The sequence below is a fragment of the Cupressus sempervirens genome, chromosome 9 (assembly GCF_028749045.1).
Source record: "Cupressus sempervirens isolate cs-2001-9-10 chromosome 9, ASM2874904v1, whole genome shotgun sequence".
Lineage (NCBI taxonomy): Eukaryota > Viridiplantae > Streptophyta > Pinopsida > Cupressales > Cupressaceae > Cupressus > Cupressus sempervirens.
This window is the reverse complement of record NC_143126.1, coordinates 598,759,953-598,783,581: the sequence shown is the minus strand read 5'-3', so window position 1 is coordinate 598,783,581 and position 23,629 is coordinate 598,759,953. Positions and strand designations below refer to the sequence as shown.

Sequence of the window (23,629 nt, the reverse complement as noted above, 5' to 3'; positions counted from 1 at the left end):
GGAACTTTTATAAAACAATAAATCTAATTTTTAATTTTGAAAGAAATCATTTAATTTTAAATATTTAAGTATTTAAAATTATTTTTTTAAATATAAAAATATATATAATTAACTTGTGTGGATGACAAAATATTATTATACATTTTAATTTATAATTAAGAAAGATTAAGAAATTATCATTCTATTTTAAATATTAAATATTTAAAATTAATATATTTCAATATAAAAATATTTATAATTAATTTGTGTGGAAATAATTTTTTATATAAAATATTACTCTTTTAAAAATATACTATAGTGACTTGATAATTTTTAACTAATACTAATTCTTTTTATCTTTTCTATGTCTACAATAGTTCATAACATTATTCATAATTACAGATCTTATTAAATAACTATAATTTTTAACCTTTTCACTTGTTTGTTTATGTATAAATAGTTTATAGCTTTAAGAATTATCAAAGTTAAAACTATTGTTTGCTAAAATATATACAACTCAAAAAAAATCATACAATGTTATTTTTATTTATTAATTTATTAAGGAAGCACACTAAAATATTGGGCAGTGCTTGCTTAAAATCGGCTCCTATAAGACCCCAATTATATGACTCAATCAAGTTCAAGTAAATTAATTTAAAAAAATTTAGAAATTAAAAATTTCACAAATAAATATTACAAACATCAAAATTTTAAATTTTAAAAAATAATACTTTACATTTGATTGGTTGTCATTGAAAGAATTAATCACTAGTTAAATATTAGTGATTGCAATAGTATTACTACGAAAAATACAATAAGAATATAACCCTAGTTATAATTGTAACTCTAATTTGAACTAAATATAATACTAAAACTTTAATCTTGAAAAAAAACAAACATATACCATAAATTTGCAGATTTATTGAGAGGTGTGTTTCGTCGCATTTAATTATTCCAGGAGCTGCATTTTATGGGGGTTTTATTGTTTGCATGGCAGGGCCTGGGATTTCTTCTCCGTTGGTGAGAACAGATGGTTCTTCTCCAACTATGCATGCAATGCGATCTGAATCGTTTTATTCAGGGGAGAGCTCCAAGCTGAAAAAAGTTAATGGTTGTTTTCCGCATAGCCATGATCACCCTGTTCTGGTTATTCCTCCAATGGCTGTAATGGAGGACATTGATTATTGGACCAAGCATGCTTTGATATGCAAATTTCTTGGAATCCGGATTTCCCTATCCGCTCTTGAGGGATGGATCCGCAGCTCATGGCAGGTGGAAGGCAATATGGAGATTATGTTGGTAGGGAATAGTTATTTTTTGTTGTATTCTCTTGCATGTCTGATCAATATCGTGTTTTTGAAGGAGGCCCTTATTTCTACAACCATGTGGGGTTATTTGTCAAACCTTGGCATTCAGGTTTTAATTTTGCTAAGGATCTCCCTTCAACAGTGCCAGTTTGGGTTCGCTTGCCTCGTCTTCCCTTGGAATTTTGGTGTGAAGACATCCTTCGACAAATTGCTGCTTTGTTGGGGAAGTCGGCTACGATCGCACATCAATCCCTCGATAAAAAGGTTATTTCTTATGCTAGAATTTGAGTTGAAATTAATTTGAATAACCCATTACTAGATTCTTTGGAAATTTGTCTGGGGGATTCTTCTTGGGTGCAGCAGTTAGATTATGAATCCCTCCCTTTCCGTTGTCGAATTTTTCATGAGTATGGTCATTTACAGTGTCAGTGCCCTCGTAACTCGAGTTTCAAAGGAGTGGATGGTTCTACAGCTGGCAATGCTGGTGGTTTGGAAGATACTACAAGGAAAGGACAATCTCAAATGGCTAATACTACCAAGGGGATGAATCCGCAAGATGCTACAGGTAAGGGTAAGGCTCAAATGCAAGATAAGGATGGATTTACCCCTGTTCGCCCTCGAGCTAAGGGACGTGGTCAAAAGAGGCCTCTGAAAGAAAGATTATCTGATTTAGGTTTTAATCGCTTTGAGGTGCTGGATAGTATGGTTCTAGAGGAGCGTATTCTTCCTCCTATGTCTTTTGATCCAGTTTGCCCAGATGAGAGATCTGTTCCTAATGATGCTTATGGGGCATCCCAAGTTGTAGTATATCAGAACTGTGAGGTCCCTGTAGCTCCTGTGACAGAGGCTCTAGTGACTCCTGCAGTGTTGGAGGATAATGATGTTGTTTTGGCTGACTTGGTTAAGGATGTGCTTCTATTAGGTAAGGGCAAGGGATCTCCTCTCCCCTTGGGGTTGATGCCTCGACCCTTTAAGCGGGCTTCTTCTACTCCCCCTCTAAGGAGTGGGCGCAAAACAGACCAAGAGAAGATTAAACTCACAGGAGATATATTGATTGAGTCTGGTTCAGTGAAACCTTTGGATTCTCATTTTCCCAATTCTAGCCAATGATGATTATTCTCTCATGGAATGTAAGGGGGTTGAATAGCATCCCTAGACAAAAGGCTATTCATAACTTGGTGGTTGATCATAGTCCCGATGTTTTTTGTATCCAAGAGACTAAGCTCTCTATGGAGTCTATGGTCCAACATGCCTCTAGTATTTGGTCTCGTGGCCAATGCCAGTGTGTTGGGGCAACAGGCAGTGCTGGTGGTTTAGCTATATTTTGGGATCCTCAAAAAATTTCTCCTCTTAGCTGGATGTCTTCTCACTTAGCTCTCTCTATGGTAGCTTCTGCTCTAGATTCAGGAGAGGTAATCATGGTTACTAATGTGTATGCACCTATTGATCTTGTGGGAAAGGAGGAACTTTGGGAACATATTCAATATGTTAGAAATTGTCATCCTTATCATCCTTGGGTGTTAGCAGGGGACTTCAATTCAGTTTTAAGTCTGGAGGAGAAGCATGGTGGTTTGGCTAGATTGGGGCCTTCTTTTGCTCTTCTTCGGCAACACATATCTCTTTTGCATCTCTCTAATGTTAAGCTTTCTAATGGTCTCTATACCTGGAATAATCATAGGACTGGTGTTGCTGTTATCTCAGAATGTCTGGATAGATTTCTTGTTTCTTGCTTCTGGGTTAGTGGCACCCTTACTATCTCTTCAAAAATCCTTGATTGGAGGGGTTCAGATAATTGGCCAATCAAATTTTTTGCTATAGGGGCTTATGTTTCGAAGCATCCTCCTTTTAAGTTCCAGTTGATGTGGCTTCATGACTCCTCTCTTCATGATTTTGTTTTTTGTTGGTGGAAAGATGGTGCTCCTGCATATGGTACTACAATGTTCTCATTTTCTAAAAGGCTTCAATATGTTAAAAGGCAGCTCAAGATATGGAATAGGGAATGCTTTGGGAACCTTCACTTTATGAAGAGGCTTGCTCAAGAAGATCTTGATGTCATCACAAGGGAGATTAGAGATCGAAGTTTCTCAGAGGATCTTGGCAAGGCTGAATCCCTTGCTTCTAGAGCTCTAGAAGAATGGGAACTTCAAGAGGAAATTTTTTGGAAGCAAAAGGCTAGAGTTGATTGGCTCCAGGAAGGTGATCGAAACACTGCCTTTTTCCATAAAACAGTGCAATCTCGCCGGAATCAGAGCACTATCTCTTCTTTGGTTAATTCTCAAGGTATCCAACTGAATTCCTAGCCAGCTTTGTTCCAGGAGGCTATTTGGTACTTCTCTACCCTCTTCTCTGAGGACTCTCCTCCTGCTGATAATGAAGAAAATATTATTTTTTCCTGTATTCCTTCCCTTATCACTCAGGAAATGAATGATTATCTCATGCGTCCTATCTCTTTGGAAGAGCTGGAGGAGGTGGTCTTTGGCATGCCTAAGGGGAAGGCTCCTGGTCCTGATGGCTTTCTAGGTGAATTCTTTTAGGAATTTTGGGACATCATTAATCATGATTTGTTGGAGGTGGTTAAAGAATCCTATGCTAGCAAGCAGATGCTTCGAGCTTTGAACTCTACATTCTTGACTCTTATTCCTAAGAGAGAGGGTGCTAATCAATTGGAGTTTTTTAGACCAATTGCCTTATGTAGTGTGGTTTACAAAGTTATTACTAAGTTGATTGCTGAGAGACTGAAAAGGTGGCTTCCCATTATTATCTCAGAAGAACAAGGTGGTTTTGTTGTTGGCAGACAAATTTTGGATGGGGTGGTTATTGCTACTGAGGCTATTCACTCTATGGCTACTTCAAGGGAGAGAGCCATGTTTGTTAAGCTAGATATGGATAAGGCCTATGACAGAGTTAAATGGAGCTTCCTAAGGAGTATTCTTCTTTCTTTTGGATTTAGCTCTGACTGGGTGAGTTGGATTATGAGTTGTGTTACTTCTGCCTCTTTTTTTGTTCTTATTAATGGTCAACCTTCTCAACTATTTGGTGCTTCTAGAGGCCTCCGCCAGGGTGACCCTCTCTCCCCATATCTATTCATCATCATGGCTGAAGGCTTGGGTAGATTCATTAAGCATCAGGTGTCCCAGAATTCTATTCAAGGCTGGCGGTGGGGTAATGGCTTACCTTCTCTTTCCCATCTTCAATTTGTTGATGATTTTTCTCTTGCCAGTCTTGCTAGGATCAAGGAAGCTGAAGCCTTTCGACATGCTTTGGACGTTTATTTGGTAGCTTCAGGGCAGAAAGTTAATGAGCATAAATCTTCCATTTACTTTTTTAACACTCCTGATTCTATTCAACATACGATTGTTGGTATCCTATGGTTTCAGATAGGATCACTTCCTTTGACTTATCTTGGCATTCCTATTGCTATTTCTAGGCAGCCACATCTCTTCTGGAAAAATTTGATTACCAAGCTTCAGGATAAGGTAAATCATTGGACTCATAGATGGCTTTCTACTGCTGCCCAGGTTACTCTTCTTCAAGCTGTTATCCAAGCTCTTCCTACTTATAGAAGCATGGTTCATGCTGCACCTATTTACTTTCTCAAGGAGTTTGATGTTCTTTCTTGAAAATTCCTTTGGAGTGGTACTTTGCATAGTACTAAATGGAGCTTGGTTAATTGGGCAACTGTTTGTAGGCCTAAAAAGGAGGGTGGTCTTGGTCTTCGATCTGCTCTATTGAGTAGTCAAGCTTTGGCTGCTAAGCTTTATTGGCGATGGTGCTCTGTACAACATCAACTTTGGGCTCATATTATCACTCATAAATATTTTCATGGTGCTGATCCTTGCTATGTTTCTGCACTTCCTCTTGAAGGTCGTGGCTCAATGGTTTGGCATACTTTGAAAATCGGTGCGATGTTGGTGAAGAGGGGCCTGTTCTGGATATGTAAAGGAGGTTCTTAGGATGTTTTTTGGTTTGATGCTTGGGATGGATTCCCTTCCATTTTATCTATATACCCTCATCTTCAGCCTCTTTGTGACTCTTTTCTTGCCGTTGGATGGGATAAAGTGGCTCATTACAAGACTCCTTATCAATTGGGACCTGTTGTTGGTTGTAGATGGAAGCATTCTTCTGATTTGCCTCCTGGAGGTATAGACATGGATCGTCAGGAGCTTTCTCAAATTTTGGCCTCTAGAGAGTGTTCTTCTTTTCTTGGTCTAGATGTTTTGGCTTGGGGCGGTACCTTGTCTGGTAAATATCATGTCTCTGCTGGGTATCAGGAGATAACTAGACAATTATTTGGGGAGTGCTGAGGTCCGTTGGTGGAAGCAAGTTTGGAATAAAGTTTCTTGGTCCAAGTGCAATTTTTTCATGTGGCTAGTGGCTCACAACCGTTGTCTTACCTGGGATAATCTTTGTAAATGTGGATTTCAGGGCCCCTCTTATTGTGTTTTGTGAGGTAATGGAGAGGAGTCTGTCTCCCATCTGTTCTTCCATTGCTCCTATTCTACTCAGATATGGCAGCTTTGGTGGAGCGCTTGGGGTTTCTCTTGTCAGCATGCTTCCTCTTTGCCTAAGTTCTGGGCCCACTTGGGTAGTGCTCCCTCCAAGTCTTCTTCTCTCCATGCTGTTTGGATTGCTTGCCCATCTTTCATGCTTTGGCATATCTGGTTGGAGAGGAATTGTCACATATTCCAAGATGTTCGGCTTGGTGTTTTGCATCTTTGGTGGAAAATATCACATTCTCTTCAGGAAACTATTCTTGTGAAGTGTGAGCTTGATGGGGGTATGGATCTGGTTGATCTTGCTATCTGTAATCGCCTCAATTTTCATCTGCAAGATGGGGCTGTAGCTCATAGGTTTCCTTCTATGTCCAGGCAGCTTCACCATTAGAGGAAGGGTCGGGTTAATCGGGATGGGCACTGGACTCCTCCTCCTTGTGGAGTTCTAAAAATTAACACTGATGGTTCTTCCCGTGGGAATCCGGGTCTGGCTAGTATTGGCGGAGTGGCTTGTTGTAGTTCTGGGGATGTTAAATGTTTCTTCTCAGTTCATAAGTGTGATTATACTAACAATCTCATGGAAGCTCAAGCTATTTTATATGCTATGGAACAATGTTGCTTGCAGGGATGGAGTAAGGTTATCTGTGAGTCTGATTCCCAGGTGGTAGTGAACATGCTTTCTTCGCAAGAGCTTGAGGATGTTAGTTGGCAGCTGGCCACTATTGTTAAGCAGATTGTTTTCTTCTCTTCCTTTTTTCAGTTCATTAGGTTCACGTATATTCCTCGTGAATGGAATAGAACTGTTGATTGTTTAGCCAAATGAGCTTCTAGTCATGATCCAGGTTGGAATATTAAGGATAGGAGGCAACTGTCCTTTGAGATGGTGAAAGAATTTGATGACCTTGTTGCTAAGGATCGAGCTCCTTGTTGAGCTCTCCTTGTTGTATTCCTTTCTGTCTTAATAAAATTTTACCTCTTTTTTTGCCTAAATATTAAACCAAAGTAAAATCATAATTGTATTACTAAGTAAACATTGAGTAAAATTTAACCTTGACACAAATCGTAATCAAATTAAATTAAACCCTTACAAAAAACCACTTTGAAACTTAACTCAATACAATATTATACCCTAATATTGTAACACTAAACCAAATTAACTCTATGAAAAACAAATAGAATCATAACCCTTATCCTAATCTACGTTTTGACCTTAATCAAATTTAAATTTAAGGTATCCCAAATAGAGGCCAAATCATTAAATTAGATATAAATATTTCGGTCATGGATAATCTTAATTTATCCTTGTCCTAAGAAATAAAAATAAAATTGAACCCTAATCATAACTCTAAATTGAACACATTAAATCAAGCTGAACCTTAAATGTAATACTTTGTCAAATTAAACCTTTATTGTAAACCTTGAGTTGAACCTTATACTACCCTTATTTGACAATGTATAAATTAACAATAAACCTTAAATAGTTATTTATCAAGCATTCACTTTTCTAATTAATAGGTCCTCATTACATAAGTAACTCAAAAATATATATTTTATTGCAACATAATATTAATATGTGTGTGTGTGTGTGTGTGTGTGTGTGTGTGTGTGTGTGTGTATATAGATATATATATATATATATATATATATATATATATATATATATATATATATATATATAACATCAATGGCATTGGACCCTTTTGTAGGAGGTCATTCAAAAAAATTAAATAATAATAAACCTTACCACAAAACCAAGTTCTAAATTTTACTTTTAGACTTAAAAAACCTCAATGTATATTAATCCCTAACAATAAACCTAATTCAAGTTTGCATTAAATTTTAATTCAAAACTCAAAAGCATTATCATCAGCTTATCTACTTCAAGGTTAAAAAATTTGGCTTTCCAAAATGTTCTTACTTGGACAACTTTTTAGTTGTCATTATAGTGATCTATCTTGATCATGCCAAATATCAAGATTTTAAGAACCAAAACCAAAAATTTAACTAACTATTAAACCAAAATGTTAATCTTGAAAAACCCTAATCATAATCCTAAATGTAATGATTAGGATCTAGGAATAGGGTTAAAGTTTATCAATTAGGGCCCGTTTGGTGAGCAGAAAAGGAATATGTATTCTAGAATACGTATTCCAAAATTTTTGAATTCCTTGTTTGGATGCACCAAAATGGGATTGGAATACGAGGTAAAATAGGAATACGTATTCCAATTTTGGCCCAAAAATGGAGTTTTGCAATTCCATCCAAATAGGTGGTATTGGAATACATATTCCTATTCCATTTTGTTTTATTTTATGTTAGAAAACATAAATTTTCGGGTCCGCGAATTCCCATCAAATATTCGCTGAACCAAATGGAGAACAGGAATATGTTCTATTCCAGAATACGTATTCCTATTCTTCTCACCAAACAAACCCTTAGCATTAGGATTATGATTTAGAATTAAGTGTTATAGTTCAAAATATAGGATTTAGGATTATGATTAAGAATATGATCATGGTATAGGTTCATATAATAATTAGTACTAGGTCAAGGTTAATATTAGGGTTTTTCAATGAGGATTAGGAATTAATATTTAGGGTGTAAAGCATAGGATTAGGGTTTAACATTTAGTGGTAGGATTTATCATTCAAGATTAAGCTTAATCTTAGGATTCAAGTTTTAGGTTTTATAGGATTATAGTTTAGCAATTAAGGTTGGAATGCGAGTTTAAAATTTATAATTTAGGGTTATAGAATTATAGTTAGGGTTAGGTTTTCTTTATGGTTGGAATTCATGTTAGCATTTAGGGTTAAGTGATAAAGATTAGGGTTTATTATTTATGATTAGGGTTAAATGATAAGGATTAGGGTTTATTATTTATGATTAGGGTTTAGCATCTATGATTAGGATTTAGGATCATAGTAATGATAGTGATTTAGGATTTAATATCATTTAGCATATAGGATAAGGGTTTCTATAAATAATGAAGTATGGTTTGGTTTAATTAGTAATCCAAAATCTAACCCTAATCTTGACTCTAACCTTATTCCTAAGCATAATTTATACCATAACCTTAACCCTAACCACATATAAATCCTAATCCTAATCCTTAGCCTCCTCATAAACCCAACTCTAAGCCTATCTCTACTTCTAACCTAAATCCTAACTATAATGATCACTCTAAGTCATTCCCTAGTCATAACCTTAACCATGATGTATACCCTATAATCCTAATCATATTCCTAAATGTAGTGTTTAGGATATTCAAATATGGTTAGTATTTATCAATTAGGGCTATAATTAGAAATTAGAAATTAGGATAACAATTCAACATATAGGATTTAGGGTTATAGGGTTTTGCATTGAGGATTGAGGTTTAACATTTAGAATTTAGGACTAGGGTTTATTAATTAGGGTTATGATGAGGGTTTTGAATTTACGATTTAGGTTTGTACTATTATGGTTAGGATTAGGCTTTTTTAAGAGTTATTGTCATGATTAGGGTTTCCTATTGAGGATTAGAGTTGAGTAATAAAACTATTAAACTATAAAACTCAAATATCTTAATACATATCATTTTATATTATAAGCCCAATCCTGACCATTACCTCATACTAATCCTAATTGTGATGTCAATTTGTCCTCTAACCTTAACTTTAATGTGAACTATAAATATGGTCTTAACCATAACATAAAATTAGAACCCTAACCATAAACTGAACCTTAACCATTAATTATTTATTATAATCATAACCCTAACCAAAGCTTAGACCCTAACCCTAACCAAAATTATAGACATCATAAAAAAGACTAACCCTATAAATATAAATAGTAAACTAATAGTGTTAATATTTATAGTTGCAGTTATGAGAAATATCTAACCCTAACCCTAACAATTGGAAGGCATTGGAAAATAATCCTAAATGTCATGAATTATGATTGGGGTTAAAAATTATACTATAATACTAACCTAAACCTATAGGTTTTATTTAACTTAATTTATTGTATTTGACTTTTTTCAACATTGTGTCATTCTATTACGGCTAGGGTTGGGTTAAGATTTAGGTTCAATTTAAAGTTGGGTAGATTGGGGTTGACATATGGATTCATATATGTTTATATATTAAATTTGATACTATCATTTAGGGTTGGTCTTAAATAATAACCATAATCCTAAAAAATGACCACACCAATAATGGTGATCCTAATGCTAACTATAATTCCAACCATAAATCTAAATCTATTGGTAACCCTAGCCGTAATATAAATCATAACCATGATATAAACTCTAGCCACGAATGTTAACGATGATATAAACTCTAACTCTGAATTTCAACCCTGACTATGATCCTAATCAATTTAATCTGTTCAATGTGTTATGTGCGGTCCCACTACTACTAGCTAATGTACTCTATATTTATAAAATGCGAGGCATGAATTTTTTTAATGCATATTCAAGGCGAATGATGAAAAAATTCACGTCTCCATGTATCTCGACATATTATTAATATAGAGTATATTAGCTAGTTATAAATTATCCAGATACATTATTTATAATCTATTAGACCATTAAATTTTATATATTTATTTATTCTCACTAATTAAAATTTCATATAAGCTATCTTTTGAAAGTAAGAATTTTTAAATATTCTGTGAGTTGAACAGAACATAACTTAAATGCCCATAACAAACAATTACAAAAAATTCTTAATTATTGTAGAGAACAAGTACAATCATAGTAGATGTAATTTACAATATTATTAATGTAATTAACAGACAGCTTACAATTGTCAAATACAATCTCAATTGTTATAATATTCCTTCCAAATGTCGAGGTTATCATTTACCAAATATTTTAGCACAAAATATTTTGTAATTCAGAAGTCAGATTATCTTGATAAACTTAGACACACATTCAGTCAAATTGAAAATTTACTCTTAACTAGTTAAAACATAGCTCTTTACAAATTGAATATTTAATGTAACCTCTATAACTATACCGAGGAAACAATTAGAATTGACAAAGTAAGGATCCAGCCTGAAGTCATGAGGATCCTCCCACACTGATGGGTCCCTTCCAAGGGCCCAAGTGGTGACGATCAGCAGGAACGAAATATCACCCAACTCTACAATCTTCTGTGGATTCATGTGGAAGCAGCAAGGGTAGACTTGGGTACAACCTCAGAGTCTCCATTACAACACAATGCAAATATTCAATGTTTGCCACATCATCCTCGTTCACCATCCTTTGTCTGCCCTCTACCCACACGATTTCCTCCTGCATTTTCTTTGCCACTCTAGGGTTTTTAATCAGTGAACCTAACGTCATGGAAGTCAATTCAACCCCTGCTACAAGCATCTGCTAAAAATACAACGTAGCTATGTTAGGTGAATAGGAAAATAAAATATAATATACTACCGGTTTAGTTGATTGTAAAGCTGAATACGTACAAAGAATTCCTTAGCCATGGTAGAAGAAGAAACCATAACTGTTGGTGCTCGGCTGGCGAAAACGGTATCGCGGATTTTCAAGAATTTCTTAGCCATGGTAGAAGAAGATGTGGAAACCAGTTTAGTGATAATAATGTATGTCCTAAAAGTGTTTTGGAAGGGGCTTACATCTGGTTTGTTTCCATTTAAGTCACAATGGATTGTGAAGGTGGCCCATCTGATACTTCAAGGAAAGGATCTGCAAATGCAAGGAAAGGAAAATATGTGATTGGGAGATCATCAAGTGTTGGCCCACCTGAAAACGCTGATGGAAGCGAGGGATGTAAGTTGCGGTCAGATCAGATTATAATGCACAAGAGATCTCATTTCTTTGGTGTGCGTTGGACATTCAAACACAACGAAGGAAAATTCAAGCATTGCGAAATGTCACAAGCCAGGAGAAATCCAAGTGAATTTCCTACTCACTATTACTGTCCTACTGCTTGTCTCTTAGAGTCAAGCAATTGCAAATAATCTTTCAATTACTTTGAATTAAAATCCCCCAGAGACATGCCAATAATCATTCAATTCATTAATTTGGATTAAAATCCTTGAGAAGCAAAGGGGAATTTGGTTGAATTAAAGTCCTCCAAAGACATGTATGTCAAACATGAAGGAGAGTTCGGTTCCTCCAAAGACATGTCAAACATGTTCTCCCAAGGCATTGGCTTATTGTTTTCTATGAAATAAAGTTGCCTAAGTTTATAATCAACTAATTCATTCTCTGGTTATAATCGTCGTCATCACCGTTTTTGTAAATAAAACAAATTGCCCATCCTACCTGCACAAACAAAAGTGTTGCATAGGAATAAGTTTTTTCTATTCCCATTTTTTATGTAGTAGAACCTCTTTCTTTTTCCTATGCCAGACTTTTGTTTGTGCAGGAAGGATGGGTAATTTTTTCTATTTACAGGGACGGTGATGACGTTGGTTATAACGAGAGAACGAATCAGTTGAATTATATAAACTTAGGCAACTTTATTTCAGAGAAAACAATAAGCCAATATCTTGGGAGAACACGTTTGACATGTCTTTAGAGGATTTTAATTCAACCAAATTCCCCTTCATGTTTGACATACATGTCTTTGGAGGATTTTAATTCAACTGAATTCCCTTTTGGTTCAGGAGGACTTTAATCCAAATTAACGAATTCAATGATTATTAACAATTGCCTGACATGTCTTTGGAGGATTTTAATTCAAAGGAATTGAAAGATTATTTGCAATTGCTTGACCCTAAGAGACAAGCAGGACAGTAATATTGAGCAGGAAATTCACTTGGATTTCTCCCGGCTTGTGACATTCCCCAAAGAAATGCTCAATTTTTTTTTGATTGTGGTTGAATGTCCGACGCACATCGAAGAAATGAGATCTCTTGTGCATTGTAATTTGATCTGAGCGTAGCTTATATCCCTCACTTCCATCAGCCTTTTCAGGTGGGCCAACACTTGATGATCTCCCAATCACATCTTTTCCTTTCCTTGCACTTGGAGATCCCTTCTTGAAATATCAGATGGGTCACCTTCAAAGTCCATCCTAAATTAAATGGAAACAAACCAGATGTAAGCCCCTCCCAAAAACACTTTTAGCACATACATTATTATCACTTGCTTCCTTCTCCAGCTATATTTTGATTAGCTGCTTCTATCAAAAATGGTGACATGATTCTCCCAATTAACTTGACTGTCACAAATGGTGATAGGATTTTCTTAACTAGACTCTAATACCAATTCTAAAAACTCACAATAGCTCTAATACACTTTGTGAAAGGTGGATGGACAAAATAATCTAAAAAACCTAAAAAAACTCAAATTGCTATGACAGTAATATATTTCCTTAACCATGTTTTCAATATCAATTATATTACAAGATGCTTCTATTTATAGAAGTCTTCGATCATTTTTAGAAACATCTAAATTAGCTGACATAGGACAAATAGACTTTTCTAGAACTATCTAAACATAAATAACCTAAATATTAATTTGACCTAATCCTATTGAATAATCTACCTAATCCTATTGAGTAATCCTCTAGAAATTTCTAGAATCTTTTATTATTTTTTACATTTCATTTTATTTTTTACATTTCATCTAAGGGGGAAATTACACTTTCCAACAGAAAAACCACAACTATAGAAAAACAACTCGAACATCATGATGGATCCATATTTCTTACGAAGTTCATAAAGATCGCAATGGGGAAGCTTTGTTGGTTCACATTTTCAATGATAGGCCATCAAAATGGTCTGGGGACACTTTGAAAGTCATTTTTCTTTTTCATTAGACACTAAATCTAAACAAAATCAATAGAAAAATTACAAGAGCACTTAATATGGGCATTGATGGAACATAAGCACCACTGCTTGATATGTTTGGTGCATGCAAAGATACAAGGAATTCAGAGAACAAAGCCATATTGATAACAGATGCAGGAAATGGTTTCTCCTTTTCAAATTTCTACTTTCTATCTCCTTTTCTTGGACTGATATATAATAAAAATAAAAATAAAGACATCAGAACTCGCTATGAATATGCTGTATATTTAACGTATTCTCGGTCCATCCATCACACGATGAAAAGATCCATAGATGCTGCCAACGATCCACGAAAAACATCCACTCAAAATTTGATATTGTGATAAAGAATTATATATAATTTAATACTAGCTCCTCAAATGGTCCCTTCAAATGGACGTCTTCCTCTTTTTATTTCTGGCCAGATAGAAGTGTCAATTGGAATCCTACATTGGGTTCCTTATATTGAAAATAAATAAGAAAGACATTTGTGAATAGACAACTTCCTACTAATATTATATATTTATAAAAATATAAATAGGTAATATTAAAAATCATTCATTAAGTTTCTGAATTATACTATTTTGGTAATATTCTAAATAGAGTATGAACTTACCAATGTAATAACTACTGTTTTTAAATGTGTGGTAAGTGTGAAGGCTTGAGAATTTAGTCAATAGTTGTATTATACACCCCTTTCCTAATTTGACTGCGACAAATAAGTAAATATTATTTAATATTAGCTCCTCGTGTGTACATCTTCCTCTTTTGTATTTATGGCCAAACAAAAGTGTAAGTTTGGTTGCTACATTTACAAATCGATGTAAACTGATAGTTGACAATATACTGCCCCACAAAAGGGGTAAATTCTAATGAAATATGCAATAAAATTTGACTAAGAAATAAGCACTGAAATGTGTAGAAGAGAAGTGGTCATAATTTTTGAGCTGAAAAGAAAAATACACATGAACACTAAAATTAAACAAAGATAATTATGACAATAAACACAAGCAAGAAACATACGATTTATAGAGGTTCATTTAAAATGTTGCATTATGTACACTCTTCAAGAAGGGGAAATTTTTCTTATTTAGATAATACATAGTACAATGAATTATACTTTAGTAACTACAAAACTAATTTTACATATTCATTTCTTAGTTACAACTATTGGAAGATGAAAAAGTTGAGTCATTACAATATTCCAATCATTACGATCCCTAACTTGAAGTCCAACTAGAACTACACAAAAATATCCCCTACTTGGAATCTTATGGCTATGTTGTGACCATGTTGAGAGAAGCTCATAGAACTCAAACTTCTCCTATGATACTACTTTTTTTTACACATCTACCAAATTAATTTTAGGATCAATCTTCTCTAACTCTAATTTTCCCTCTTTAAAAGCATGATAAGTAAAATCAAATCTTGTCTCTATATCCTTTGTATGACTATGGAGAGTACATTTTTTTACCAAATGAATGACACAACTACTATTAGAAAATAGATTGAAGTGAGATTTCTTATACTCCAACTCTCCAAATAATTGTTGTAAACATATTTAAGTTCTTTAGCTCCGTTGGGGAGAGCAATATATCTAGCCTTAGAAGAAGACAGAGAAACAATTTGTTTCTTAAGAGAATTCCAACTAAGCAGTTCCCTATAAAAGTAAATACATAACATGTAATAGATCACCTTTTCTCTAAATATCTTTCCATATTAGAATCAACATAATGAAAAAGATGTGCATCCCTACTAATAAAACATAAAATATTGGAAGTGTCTCTCAAATGCAAAAGAATCTATTAAACTACTTGCCAATGATTTTTCTCGGATTACTTATAAAACTACTCACAATTCTAACTACATGAGCAATATCTAGATGTGTGCTAACCATTGATTACATAAAACTACAAACAAACGAGGAATACAAAACACCACCCAAAACATTTTCTACTTCTAGAGTGGACAAACATCTTAGAAGACAAGAGAAACTAATCAACCAATAGAGTAGAATTAGATTTGACATTTCACATATTGAACTTCTCCAACATGTTTAAAATGTATTTTTCTTGGGATAATATGAATTCACATTTTTATCTAATTAAGATTATATCCATCATAAGAATATTTTTCACTCCCCCTCAAAATAGATAAAAACGAATGCTTGCTATTGTTAGAGGTATGACTTAATGGGTGATATTGTGAGCATGTTAGAGAGATAATTGAGTGCTTATGTGTTGCATTAATGACTTCATTTATCTTTGATGTCAACATGTTAGTTTTTTGGGCAATTCATTAATAGAGGATAATTTGTTTGGTGAAGATTTTGGTAAGAGATTAGTATTTTGTGCACTAAGAGGAGAGTTCAAGAACACATGCTGATGTGATGTCTATGCTCACAAAGAAAAATATGCAAATTTCCATGGGTTAGACACGATATTCTTGAGATTTCTCTCAAAGCGAGGTTTTGAAAAGAGAGTACTAATCATTATGTAATATATTTTTTGGTAAGACTAAAGATCATTCACAACATGAAAAAATCAAATTTCCATTTTGTGAAGATTTGCGTTTTTTTTTTTTTCAATGTGTTGTTCCCAAGAGGGTAACCATTGTTTTTTATTAAAGTTTAAAAAAGCTTTTCTATAGGGGACCCAAAACCCCAACAATCATTAGAAAATATAAAAAAGAATTAACTAGTTATACTGTACTTTCAAAGAAAACCGACACTGTGTGACATCCAACAACCCACCACAGAACCAATAAAAAAAATACCAAGACTAAGAACAAAACCAAATGAAAAACCTAAAATAATGACTCAAAAAGGAAAAAAAGACCAATACGATAGAAAAATAATGAAACATTAGTCTAGCTTAAGAGCTAACTCCTCATGATTTTCCTTGAATTTTGTCATGGCCACTTTCACAACATCTTTGATCATGTCATCATTCTTAGAATTCAGCTTCCTAGTGGTAGATATGGTTCTTTTGTTACCCAAAGATTCTTCTGCACCCTTAGAATTATTTCGGTCTAGCACTATTATTTTATCGACATTCAAATAAGTATTACTTTTAATTTTATTCATACTCTCCATTGAAGCCTCATAAATTTTCTAGTAATTATTGACCATGGTGCTGGCAATTCTTTCCAAATTCTCAATTCTATTTAACAACCCATATAATGGTTTCTTCTTTTCCATGTCATTCCCAGTGGCACCAATGTTTTCATCTTATTCACAACTTCACCCATTTTTGCATTAATAGCTATACGATTAATATTGAGCTCTTTTTTTATAGACTTAAAAGTCCATTGCTGATAAAAGCACAGAGTTGAGTTGTGTCTCCTTATAGGTCCTTTGTACCTATTTTTGTCAAAATTCATTTATCTATCAAAACTCAATTTAAAAAAAAAACTATTAATATATTCCCTTTTGTAGATTTTAGAGTCAATATCATCATCAAATAAAGAGTCAATATCATCATCATATAAACTTTGTAGTGTTTTTATTAGTTATATTATGTTATAATTTGAAATAATATAAGTAATTATTTTAACACTTCAGAAAATGCTTTCTCATAAAAAGAAAAAAATAGTAATCATATAAAAAAACACTTAAAGGAGAGAGTCTATATGTAATTTATTAAAGTTTTGATGGGAGGAAAAAAATGTTAGTTTGTAATTAGGTTAACTCATGTACTTATAACAAAAAAATATATACAGAAAAGTATAAACATTTTTTTTTTCCCTAGTTGTATTGATATTGGAAATTTAATAAATAAACTAGAGAGATAAATAAAATATAAATATGAAATGAAGAAACGAATATTTGAACTTATTTTACCCAATCCTAACCTACATCCACCGAATAAAGAGTCCAACATTTGTTATCCAATAAACCAAATAAATTACAATCTAGAATCTCTTAACGCTAACCAATTTTTCATATGGAATGTTAAACCTAATCCATTTAAAAAAAATACATTTTAGGAACAAAAAGAGTTCGAATATGTTGGCTAATAGAAAAACATTAACTCTTTCCTTTGTGCAATAATAGAACTTTGATTTGTTTGGTGAGGAATTTCCTCTCACTATTCCTTGTATCATAATAAGGAGTCTATAAGGAGCATATAGTGCCTCTCCATGTGACACAAAAGAAAAATTTTCACTAGGTTTCCCAAACTCTTTTTTTAAAGATAACGATACAACAATAGTTTCAGAATAGTGGAAGCAATTAACATACACTCATATATCAACAACACATTAACATGTTACAACTCTTAAGGGTCCCATTATGTTGAATCACATTTTAAAGTTTTAATTAACATTAAATCCAATATATAATAAATCCACATCAATCAATAATATACAAGTATGAATCCAGTTAAAGAATATACACTCACTTTGGATGTCACTTGGCAATAATCATAATGCACAATCATATATTGTATAGGTCATAGGATATGAAAAGCTGAAATAATATACATCATGAAATAGATAACATCATCTTGTAAGATCTATGAAATCCAATACAATACACTAGGTATAACCATTTATCATAGAGATACAGGAATAGATAGAAAGAGCATTTGTACAAACACATCCATCAGCAACATCCGATAGTCAGATCTCATTGGCATAAGATAAAGCACTACCACCAGACCTTTTGGAACCCAAAAAGATCCACTCCCATTACACTGAGGAGATAATCCCAAGTCCCAAATAGGATAACAATCTCAAAACTCAAAACCAACATATAAGTTCAAGGAATCACCTAAAAACAAATAATGTCAAAGGATACCAAGACACAAGTATCAACTAAAACCAAAGACAATACAAGCATGTAAGAAATCTATTATGCATGTGGGCAAGTGTCATCACATGAGCCAACTCTAAGGTTACCTGGCTATTCTTTTAATTCTTCGCCCCCCCTAGTGACTATATGGGGCACTAGTCTCCTTTTGTACTGACAAGGCATACTAACGAGTCAGCTCTAAGGTTACCCAGCTAGTGTTTTAATCATCAAGCCCCCTAGTGACCTTTTGTAGTACCAATATCTTATTAATTCATTTTAAACCCTTTCAATGAAATGTTATTACTTATTAGATAACCTACAATGGGTTATCCATCAGCCTCTTTAAGGCCTAGGCCTCCATTGTAAGTCACTTCCCAACATGGCATATAGATAACCTAAGCTAAGCTTAGTAAAATCAAAATATCACAAAAGACCACATATCATACATCAGTTCTTAAATGAGGAACTGACAAGTACCAAAAATTAGAGATCATAATCATGGATTCCACCAAAATGATCATCGTAATAGGATGACTGATCCCAAAATCAAGTATACATAAACCAAACAATCTCATAACATGACATCACCAAGAACAAATCATACAAACACCTGAGTCCTATACAAGTGATAGGAAAGAAATTCAAATACAACTGATCAAAGACTCAAATGTTATATCAAATAGGTGACACCATTCACCTTAGTTTCACACAAGAACACTGGAACGTAGTAACAATCGATAGATCAAAACACCTCATAGAGCATGCAAGATATATTACCATGGTTGAGTATAAAATATAATAAACAACACATCATCATGACATCACAGACAAAACTCCCAAACCTCTGCTAAACATCTTGTCCGGTTGAAGCTAAGTCAACCTGACACCCAATAACAAAATCACATGTCATATAAAGAGTACCTACAAAAGTAATCCTCATAAATCATTCTATTTTGAAAACACATAAGTTTAATGTTCACCATAGGTGTTCAAGTTTTCACTTTCATTTTTAAATACAAAGATTCAATAACAACAAGGGTTTTAGTTTTCATTTTTATATTAAGGACACATGAATTTGAAACACAAGAACAATAAATTCACAACAACATTTTAGATTAAATCACAGACAATTTTATAATGGAAATCAATTTTCTCAAACAAGGGTTTCAACCTAGAGAAATTCTAAAATAGAAACACAACAAATACAGAGAAGATGAGAATTTGAAGAATGAGCAACTACTGCGAAAATCCCACAAGATCCTACCTAGATCTGATGCTAAAATAATGAACACACAAACATGTAAAGAATCTTCCTTTTCCTTCAAAAACCCTGTTTTCAAAAATTGGCTCCTTCAAACCTGTGTGTCTAGAAATGAGCTCTAATTTCCTTAAAAAAGTATTTGCTTTCCCCAAATTAGAGCTTTCATCATGCAATGATGCAAAGACTCTTTGTCTTTGCATGATTACCTAACCTAAACCCAAATGTCTTAATACATATCATTTTATATTATAACACTAACCTAAACCTATAGGTTATAATTTAGGGAAACCATAACTTTATCTTTTAATTTTCATTCTTTTATTTAAATAAATTCATGAGACTTTTTTACTAATATATTTATTAACATAATTAAGATTATTTATATTTTATTATTAAAATAAAACTCTTAAATAGTATTTATTATTTTAAATTTAAAACCAAAACATTGTCTTTGAGTTGAACTCTTTTATTTAATTAATTCACGAGATATTTTTTAATTAATTCAAAAGTATTATCATCAACTTATCTACTTTAAGGTTAAAAAATTTGGCTTTCCAAAATCTTCTCACTTGGACAACTTTTTAGTTGTCATTATAGTGATCTATCTTGATCATGCCAAATATCAAGATTTTAAGAACCAAAACAAAAAATTTAACTAACTATCAAACCAAAATGTTAATCTTGAAAAACCTTAATCATAATCCTAAATGTAATGATTAGGATCTACGAATAGGGTTAAAGTTTATCAATTAGCGTTAGGATTATCATTTAGAATTAAGTTTTATAGTTCAAAATATAGGATTTATGATTATGATTAAGAATATGATTATGGTATGGGTTCATATAATAATTATTACTAGGTTAAGGTTAATATTACGCGTTTTCATTGAGGATTAGGAATTAACATTTAGAGTGTAAAGCATAGGATTAGGGTTTAACATTCAGTGGTAGGATTTATCATTCAAGATTAAGCTTAATCTTAGGATTCAAGTTTTAGGTTTTATAGGATTATAGTTTAGCAATTAAGGTTGGGATGAGAGTTTAAAATTTATAATTTAGGGTTATAGAATTATAGTTAGGGTTAGATTTTCTTTATGGTTAGAATTAATGTTAGCATTTAGGGTTAAGCGATAAAGATTAGGGTTTATTATTTATGATTAGGATTAAATGATAAGGATTAGGGTTTATTATTTATGATTAGGGTAAGGATTAGGGTTTAGCATCTATGATTAGGATTTACAAGTTTGGATTTAGGATCAAAGTTATGATAGTGATTTAGGATTTACTATCATTTAGCATATAGGATTAGCATTTCTATAAATAATAAATTATGGTTTGGTTTAATTAGTAATCCAAAATCTAACCCTAATCTTAACTGTAACCTTATTCCTAAGCATAATTTATACCATAACCTTAACCCTAACCACATCTAAAACCTAATCCTAATCCTTAGCCTCCTCATAAACCTAACTCTAAGCCTAATTCTACTTCTAACCTAAATCCTAACTATAATAATAACTCTAATTCTTTCCCTAGTCATAACCTTAACCATGATGTATACCCTATAATCCTAATCATATTTCTACACTACTACATTTAACATCATTTTTCGACCAAAAATTTTGACCATCAACTAAATAAATTTAGGGTGGTCGAAATGTAAAGGCAAAAATTTCTTTTTTTTACATATAAGACCCATGTTGGTCAAAATTTTGACCAACACAGGGCTTATACATCCGCAAAGTTCAAAAAAATTTACCCAATTATGTTTTTCGTGCCCGATTTCATTTGACATTTTTGGAGCATTTTTGCATGGTTTTCTCTGAGCCCAATTTCGTTTCAGGTTTTCTCGACCCACTTGATTAATGATGCCTGCTAGCCTTGGGAATAATATGAAAGGGGGCCCTGCATTTGCATCAATATAGGGGGGGCAGAATAGTAGTTCGAAACTCTCGATTGTCTTTCTTTCATTCTTCCTAATGTGCTCAACTTCAAAAGCTATTCCATTCACGACCTCCAATCACACCTACATCTCCAGTGGTTGAGGAGAGGGATTTCTCTTTGAGCATATTTCCATAGGTACATGTGTATTTTTTTTGTAGGGTTTTATGATAATATTGAAGATGGAAGTGAATACTATTACTATCATTATTATTCTTTATGCCAAAGTTCAGCCATTGTTGTGTAATATAAATGGGAGAGTCTCCGCTCAAGTATTTTTTCTCAGTGATGTTTTGATGATAAGTGTTAAAAAGAGTCTAGTTGCAAAAATACTGTAATGTACTTGTTGTTTCATTTTATTGAAAGTGTGTAGATGCAGATTTATCATTTGGAATATTGGTCTATTGTAACAACTATTATACTTTTTGTTATAGTAATGAAAGAAAAGAAAGGAAATGTATATGCAGAAGCTGTAGTTGTAAAAGCTTAGAAGAAATAATAATGACAAATTTTTTGTTTTATAAATATAGTTGTGTTGGTATCATATTTTTCTTGTATTTTTGTTTTAATAATACATAATTATATTGTATCATTTAGACAACAGTTTCATATTCAAAAAAAGAACAAAAAGAAAAAAAAATTGAGTGTGTTTCTCTCTTCAACTCTAGAACATTCAACTTAAACATCAACACATAAAGATAATAATTTGAAATCTGGTGTTTTTAGTGCTTGGAGTTGTACCCTCAATACCTAGGCCATGTGGGCTATAAAACATGATATGATTCATGTGATTCTATGTTAGATGATGATGATGATAATGAATAATCACCATCTACTACTAGCTCATGTAGTGATAAAAGGTCTTCAATGCACCTCTAACTACAAGTATGCCATGGAAAACTTGTGATGGAGATGACTCCTCAAACTAATAGACTATCATGGAAATTTTTTGATGAAGATGAAACCTACAAATACTGGACTATCTTCAAAAACTTATGATGAAGATGGCACCTAAATTTACTAGACTATAATTGAATTGATGTACTTTGGATCCTTCACCAAAAGTCTCTGTCATTTTGTTAGAAGATGATTTATCTTCTAGTTCGACCAAAAGAATCTCTCTCCTATATTTCAACATTACATTTAATTGTTGCATTGCAATTAGGTCTTCCTACAAGGGTTTCCATTTGGATGAATAAAAAACTTGTTGGTGTTAAATTAAAACTACTAAGCAACAAAATGCTTAATACCAAGATGACAATACTCACACAATCTAAAGACTAGCCAATTCTTATTATCAATTATATGTGCACACCATTTGGGCCAAACTTCTACAAAACCAAGGTTGGTTTTATACTCTTTTGGCTCTGCAAAACCAGGGTGGGTATACCCAGGGATGATACAAGACTGGGAAAACTGTATGAGAATTATCTTAGTTTCATTCTGATTCTCATCTCAAATTCTCCAATACTTGTATAATTCTTGATACTTTAATAAACACATCCCATATAACAGATATGGCCAAAAATCTTCTATAGGTCTACAGATGTTCTCAGCAATAATGGCTAACTAAAGCTAAAACATTCCATGCAAACAAGTAGAGGCCAACTTTGAAGATCTATAGGAAATAAAAGTAATGTTGATTATAATTCTGCATTTTGACAATCATGTGTGACACATTTCTCTTTTAGCTGGATTAAATTTGATCAGTGCTTAATCCATTGGGGTTTAGAGTCTACTACAAATCTCTAGATCTAATTTGTTGCCTTACAACAAATTTTATCAGCAATTCTTATCAGAAATTGTCATTCAAAATCCTTTCCACTACTGCAGCAACCTTATCAAATTCATCAAAGCTTTTACTTAATCCATTGAATTAACAACCATGATAAACAAATATACAACCTAATTGAATTGCATTCAATTGCACAAGCCTTTACTTATACAACATCAAGATAACCAAGTAATCAAAAGGAGACAAAGTTCAGAAAGAACTGATATGGGGACAGTTCATAATTTGTATTCATTTTCCTTGAAAATTGTATACAATTTACAATAGACTCATAATGACCTT

At 33.0% G+C, this 23,629-nt stretch overlaps 1 pseudogene; it reads right to left on the bottom strand.

Moving 5' to 3' along the window:
* Positions 1-11,326, bottom strand: part of LOC149540102 (dolichyl-diphosphooligosaccharide--protein glycosyltransferase 48 kDa subunit-like) — a 30,686-nt pseudogene extending 19,360 nt beyond the window's left edge.
* Positions 11,327-23,629: the final 12,303 nt, after the last annotated feature.